Source organism: Octodon degus, unplaced genomic scaffold (genome assembly GCF_000260255.1).
Source record: "Octodon degus isolate 3935 unplaced genomic scaffold, OctDeg1.0 scaffold00006, whole genome shotgun sequence".
In the NCBI taxonomy this organism is placed as follows: domain Eukaryota; kingdom Metazoa; phylum Chordata; class Mammalia; order Rodentia; family Octodontidae; genus Octodon; species Octodon degus.
The window spans coordinates 5,412,312-5,420,603 of NW_004524582.1; positions in this window are offsets into that span (position 1 = coordinate 5,412,312).

Sequence of the window (8,292 nt, forward strand, 5' to 3'; positions counted from 1 at the left end):
ATTTTTCCCAGCTTTTCTCCTTGCCTTCCCCAAAAAAAGCGATACAAAGGAAGGACCATTTTGTATCTGTATGTACAAAATTGTTAGGATAGATATACAGCTACTTTCTCTTAATTCAATGAGAAGAAAGTTTTATACTGATAACATTTGGACAGGATATCATGTCTGAATCTTGTATTATGAATAACCACTAAGAATATAACAATACTCAGTGTATTAATTATTGAAACTGTCCTATTAATAGGTTTTGAAATTGTCTCATTGCTATGTTTCTCAATAAATTAATTAAAAAATTAAAAAGAAAAAAGAAAAGAAGAACTACACTAGTCTGTAAAAGGAGATTGAAGAAGATAAAAGAAAATGGAAACACAATGATGCTAGTAAAACTGGCTTTCCACATGCCAGAGGCCAAACTATACCCATAAATACTCTTAAAAAATTCAACATCAGTGATCATTCAATAGATGCAAATGACAGCAACACTGAGATTCTATCTTCCTTCAGAAAAATAAAATGCCAATTTTAGACACATCAACCAATAATAAATGCTGACAATGCTGTGGGACAAAAGAAACCCTTTTTCCCTATTGGTGGGAGCATAGACTGGTGCAACCACTGTGGAAATCAATGTGGAAATTCCTCATAAAAGTAAAACTAGAAGTTCCATTTGAACCAGCAATTTCCCTTTTTGGTACTTTCTCAAAACCAATAAAAGCATCACACTATAGCAATTTATGTGCACCCATGTTTTATCAGCATAGATTATAATAGCTAAATCTTGGAAACAACCTAAAAGCCCATCTACCTAAGAATGGATAAAAAATGCTTTTATATCAATAAAATGGAGTACAACTCAGCCTTAAATAATAAACTTTAAGTATTTGTAGCTAAATGGAAGGACCTTGAAACCATACTCTGAAAAAAAATTAGACAAATATGTGTAAATGTCACTTGTTTCTCTGGTATCATAAAATGAAAGTGTATATAGGAACCAAAATGTAAAATGTATATTTTAAAATGGGAGACAATTGTTCAAATGCAAAGGGGAATTCAGGAAGGATGGTATAAAAGAAAAGAAAAAAGCAGAAAAAATTAAGAATGAAATAGAAACAAAGTGTTTTAAATAATGAAGGTGAAGAATTGTTGAACAGAGGGGAAGGGAATGAGGGGATAAAAAGAAAAACTAAGATAGATCATGCTCAGTTCCAAATTCTTCATAATGTTTGTGGTCATTATGACTATCTAAATTGTACCAATAAACTTAATTAAGAAAATAACTGTTTGCCTTCTGGGACTGGTCTTTCTTGTGTTTGATTTTTTTTTCTGCCTTTTAATTCATCCCCTTCATGATGAGAAAGTTTAAATTCAACCATTATATTTTGTGATTAAATGTTTTAAACTTGTGCAGTTCTCAAGCTGAGAATTTGTGTTAAGTCATAAAACAGTTTCTTTGGACTATGAAATAAATCTGACGTTATTAAGGCATTGGGGAAAGAGGAATTATAGCTCTGTGCAGTGGAGTTATACAATATCAAATGGAATCATGAACTGATGTTTATTTGGAGATGAATATGACTAAAGGTGATAAGGGAAGGAAAATGAAAGATAAGCAAGGTTGTTGACTTGCTTGATCGTCAGGCTCTCAAGGGCTTTAGCAAAGCACACTTCTGGATGTTCCTGAGTGGGGTATGAAGGTCAAACTCTGAGTGCTAAACCAAGTATCTGGATATTCCCCCGCTGACACCCTTTCCCTGCTCTGTTTCCCAGTTGCTTCAACGTGAGCATGTTGTTCCTCCATGCCCTTATTCCATTAGGTTTCTGCCTTGACACCAAATGACAATGGACTGAATATTCTGCAACCATGAGCCAAGCTAATTTTACCCCGTCCCTTACGTTGTGTATGTCAGACATTTGGCCCCAGAGTGAGAATGATGACTCAAATATCTGACAAAAAGATCATAGAAAAACGTTATAAGAAAAAGCAAAGCTCAGTAGGAAAAAATAGTAACACAAGCTTATAAATAAACAAGTATATCATGCAGGCATTACTTAAAGGAGAACACATAAATAAACAGAAGATGTGTGAAAAAGTACTTTAGATCACTATCATCCAGGAAATTCAAATGAAACTACATTAAGGTATTATCTCAAGCAGGGTAAAAGTTTGACCAAAAATTATAGAAATACCATTTTAAAAACTCACTGCTGATTATTTACCCAAGTGATATAAAATATCTACCACACATGCTCACACAACAGCACCTTTCACAATATCCAAAATATTGAAAATAACCTTCAAGCTTTTTCCTTTGGTGATAAGATAAATAAAATTTAGAACATATACAAAGTGGAATTGATCTCTATTTCAGTCATTAAATATAAAATATAGTCCTTACAAAAACATGGGTGGAACTGGAGGTCATTGTACTATGTCACAGAAGCCACATAGGGACAGAAAGGTACTGCCTGATTTCAGATATCAGGAATCTAAACGTTTCATTACACAGAATTTGAGGAGAGAATAGTGGTTACCTAAGCCTGGAGAGAGTGGGCTGGTGAGGGGTGGTTATGAGTTACTGAATCTGTACTAAATTACACACAGGCAGAAAAGAGAGATTCCATTTTTTTTTAACAGCAGCGGGACTACAGATACCAATACTGTAGTGTACATTTTCAAAAAGGTAGGAGAAAGCATTTCGGAAGCTATACCATATAGGAAAATTGTTAAGGAAACATTTATGCTTAACCTTACTTCAAATGTATATAATATACATGTGTATGCAAACATATAGATAACTACAAGAACATACATAATTGTAATGTTTTTATGTATTAGTAAAGATGAAATTTCAAAAGTGTGTAAAAATTGATGTTTGTATTAGACCTCTATTGTTTTTGCTACTGCAGATGTTCATAATGACAGCTTGGTAGGAATTCCTACATTCAATGAAAGTCAATAAAATTTTTTCCCAAGAATTTCCTGAAAATATATCTTTACTAGGATTCCCGTCATCTTAAACAGTTAGGTGAGTTGTAGGCTTTGATCTTCTGGAGACAGTCTGTTTCTTTTTTGTTAAACAGAATAAAAACTTCTAAACTAAACAAGCAAGAAAATTAGAAGTGATACAGAATTTCACTAAGCAAAATAATAAAAATTCAACCATGGTTGTTATATTGCACAATGTCTTGAAAGTAGTTGTTTAGATTACCAGATATAAGCATGCAAAACTGATTAAAAATTATAAAAAATTAAAAGTGAGATAAAAAATGAAGCATTAATTTCTCCTTTCAGTAGACCAGCAGAAATCAGCAGTACGATCATGCAAACTCTCCGCTGTATATACATAAATACATTGTTCCCTTCTTTCCTTCTTTCTTTCTTCCTTTCTTTCTTTCTTTCCTCCTCCTCCTCCTCCTCCTCCTCCTCCTTCCTTTTTTGGTCCTTTTTCTCATCCCAGTTGTTCCTTCCTTTTGCACAGATTCTTTCCTTTTCACAGTATCTATTGTGCTTTCAGATTTTTTTTAATCTTTCAAGTTCTTACACTAGTGAGACAATATGATGTTTACACATGTGGGTTTGACTTATTTCACTATTTTTAATTTTAACTTTTAATTTTGCTGAGTATGGTCTCCAGTGCCATCCATTTATCTATAAAAGCTTTGAGTTTTTTTTTTATTTATAGCTGATTAGTATCAAATTGTGTAAACATATCACATCTTTTTTAATCCATTCCTTAGTTGATGGACATCTGGGTTGTTTCCAAGATTTAGCTATGACAAATTGTGCATTTATAAACATGGGTGTGCATATATTGCTGAAGTATAATGTTTTTAGTTCTTCTGGAAAAATACCCCAGAGGGCAATATCTGGGTTCAATAGGACCTCCAATCCTAGGTTGTTGACGAATCTCCACACTGATTTCCATAATAGTTTTGAATAATTTATCTGAGAATGACAGTAGGGCAGAGAGTAATTCTTAATGTCATTAGCCACATGGGTACAAATTTAAAGGGTTTAACTTAAAGAACTTTCTAGAAATACATAGAAAGAATGTTTTTGTTCCAAGGACTTGTTAGATGAATTTATGACTTTTGCCATCACATGTATACATTAATATAGAAATTAGATTTTTTTATTTAAAAGGTTTAAAGAATTATATTTGTGTTATTTCTTTCTGTAATTGATTAAGTTATAAATTTAAATAGAATAAAGATAATTTGCATATGGGAGGGAAGAAATGGTATATAAATAGTCCAAATATTTTGCGTTCCTATGTCAATCATATACCACATGGAAAATATTTAGTGACTTTATTGGTGCGCTATTTCATTGTGAGGGAAAGATTGTTTTTGGAGGGTTATGGAAATGAGGATGAAAATAGTACTAATTGCTGATTCTTTGTAATAAGATTTAGCAAATTAGACAACCAAATACACATTGGCTAGCAGAGCAAAAACATCATGTAATGTAATTCACATCTAAGGAAAACAGAAATTAGTTATAGCTGATTTTTTAATTTTTTTAACCATTAAAATACGTTTTTTCTGTAATTCTGTGAACGATATCTTGAGAGATGTTTTACGTATTCCAAAAGCTTACTTAAGACTTGAGACACACAGCTGTCACGAGTAGGCTACAAGGTAACTGAGATTCCGTTTACAGTGTCTTTGGTAGTAACATGAAACTCTGTACTTCTGATGAATAATGGTCATTGTTTTTGAATATGTTCTTCATCTTTCCATTAATTCTTTTCCTATAAAGTGCTTTGGACCTTACCATAGTATGCAAGTTGGAGAGCTGGAAATTTCAGCTTAACTGAGAATTTCTATTATAATCCAAATGAGTGACTCTAATAACAATACCTTACTCATTATGATGCTGTCTGAATTCCTTAAACAAAGTACTGCCTTACATTTTAAATTTGTTGTTTTGTGGCCATTGGTAATAAAAAGTTATTTTTCTTTTTTTCCATAATTTTATTGAGAAACAAATAGCAATGAGACAGTATCAAATCAAATTTGTAGGAGAGTTCCAATAATTAACACATTGCATACTGCCTTCCTAGTGGTTATTTGCTGTACAAGATGCAAATATGATATCCTATTTACAAACCCCTTATTCATTAGGAGAATGTAACTACATATCTATCCTAACCATTTTGAATACACAGATACAAAATGGACATTTATCTGTATTTCCTTTTTTGTTTACTTCCATCATTTGAATATTATAGATGTGTTAACGGAGCAAAATGTTCTAAGAGTCCAGTAGTTCATAACAGTATTGGGTCTTCCGCTTGAATGGCACTGTCAGAAATTGTTGACAAGAGTCCCCTACAGCTGAACATAACACCATGGCTTTACTTCTTCTACTTCATTTTTATACTTTTCTGCTGGATAGTTCTCTTTCATGTATATTACTCATAGGAAGAATCCTTACAAGGTTAGCTCAGTTGAGTTAATATCTACTGGCAAAGAGAAAAAAAAATATATATATATATATATGTATATGTTTTCATTTTTACATAAACCAAAACATTTTTTTAATTTGATTTATTTTTTACCATGGACAATTATGTCAGAATTTGAACTTCTCTGTCTTCCTTCATGCTTTGCTTCATGTGTTTCCTCCTTCAGCCAGTGAGAGGTCTATAGGCCTTAGCTTCAAGCAATTCTGGCCTTCAAATTACCTTTACAGAAATTACGAAAGACAGAATTTTTCATTTTGGGAAAGTCACATACACAAATCCATACATTTTCCTCATTCTCAATAGGGAATAAAGGTAATTTATTTTTTTTTAATTTCTTAGGTTACCATGTATGTTAAGCACATTGTCTCAATCAATTAAGTAATAAAAAATACTAGGTTATGAAGTAGATTAATTGGTCTCCTATTTCAAAATCATCTTGTATAATAAATTCTTTTGACTTTAACCAGTAATCCTATCCTCAGCCCTCAATTTGTTGCTGTTTTCCAGCCTCCAAATTCCACTTGTCAATAAATAATGTGCCAATTGATATCTTCATTCCTTATTCTCAGCCTTGTGTGTTCCTAACAAGCTAAGTGACCTATTTTTCCCTACCTTTGTTAGTCTACTATTTCTATTTTCATGCATCTTTAAAAAACTCTCAGGTGGGAATAGCCTGAGATGACTTGTGAAAATAGTTCACTACTCTCTCAACCCAGAAAACGCCACAAAATCAGGCAAATCAAGAGGCTCAAATTTTCGTGTTCACTTTAAGAACATGTGTAAAACTGCCCAGGACATCAAAGGCATGTGTATCCGAAAGGGCACCAAGTTTCTGAAGAATGTCCTGTTAAAGAAGTAATGTGGGCCATTCCAGCATTACAGTGGTGGAGTTGGCAGGTGTGCCCTGGCCAAACAGTGGGGCTGGATGCAGGGTTACTGGCCCAAAAAGAGTCCTAATTTTTTGCTGCACATGCTTAGAAATGCAGAGAGTAATGCTGAGCTTAAGGGTTTAGATGTAGATTATCTGATTATTGAACATATCCAGGTGAACAAAACATGCAAGATGTACCGCCTTACATGTAGAGCTCCTGGCCTAGTTAACCCATCCATGAGCTTCCCCTGCCATATTGAGATGATCCTTATGAAAAGAAGCAAATTTTTCCTGAACCAGAGGAGGAAGCTGCACAGAAGAAAAAGATATCCCAGAAGAAACTGAAGAAAAAAAAAATATGGCATGGGAATAAATCAAGCCAAAATAAATGCAAATAAAATTTTAAAAAAAGAAACTCTTGCTCTGAAAATTGAAAGTCTCATTGGAAGAAAGAGTTTGAAATAAAAAGTATTTGTGTTTTATTTTTTTCTTATGTTAATACAAATCATATAAAATTGATTTGTCCTGGTCAGAAAAAAAAATTAAAGTTCCATGTTTTAAACCTCTCATCAGGTACCTGTTAACTTTTTTTTTTTTTCAGAACCAGGGATTGAACTCAGATCCTTACGTTTGCCAGTCAAGCCTTTATCCTACTGAGCCATCTCCCCAGCCCCTGTTAACTTATTTTTATTGCCAGTCTATTCATTGGGTAATAGTGGACTCCCCCATTGGATTATTTTATGGCACACATTTAATGTTTTCTGAGATAATGACTTTTGCCACTAGTTCTGTCTTTTTCTTGCTCTTCAAACATGCGCCAGAACCAAAGTTCCATTTGGGACTTTCGAGCTCCCTGATCTTGCTCCTGACTGCTTTCTGAGACACGGCCTTGGTCCTCTTGATGAAAGCTATGGTGTCTTGGCATATAGATCCCCAGGTGCGGCAAGTCTGGCATCGCGAACATGGCCACTGGTGTGCTGCACTGCAGTGTACCCACAGGATCTTCCTTCAACTTTTGCTTTCACACATGATCAGAAAAGAGTTTTCAAGGCAACTTCAATGCTGCCATAAAAGTAAATAGAGCACAAGCTCTCCACCTAGGAATTTGAAAAATAGTTTCACATTTGTATAGAAAGGCACACTTTAAAAAAAATTGATCGGATGTGATTTTGCTTACTGTCATAGTACTCCATAGTTAATGTTCAAACCTAATTTCCATCATATGAATGAAGAGGATACGGAAGTCTTCAGACTTGCCTAGTCATTTAAATTTCATGCTGCAATGTGATGAGTTTCAAATATTTCATTCTGTCTTTCTTGTGCATAAATAAATGATTCCAATTAACTAATAATGATTCTATACTTTTAGGTTTCATTAAATCATGTTGATTGTTGTTTTTTTAATCACCAAATGAAAATACTGAGTCACAATAAAAATCATAGATATAAACATGAGAGACATATGCATTATAGTTTAGCATCATATTTTAAATTTTTAATATAGTGCTATGCCATGAGTTTAATACTCTGTAATGATTCACATTTTTCTTTTCTTCCCTACAAATTCATGGGTTTCTTGAAGAGGCAGGTATGCTTTTGAGTATATTGGATTCTTCACTTTTTGTACTATGTTAATTTTACTCCGTGCCAGGTACTGAAACTTTGAGTTTCCCTGAAATCTTCATATAAAAACTCTAATCACAATCTGATTGTATTTGTAGATAAAGCCTGTGAGAAGATAATAATTTTTACATGAGAACATAAGGGTAGGGGACCCTAATCTGCTGAGCTAATCCAAAAATCATGCTGTATTTGCTATAAGAGGAGGCAGCAAGATGCCAGTTGTCTACAAGCCAGAAAAAAGAATGTTTATCAAGATCCCATTTGCCTTGATCTGGACTTCCAGCCTACAGAACTATGACAAAAAAACATTCCTTTTGATTGATCTGC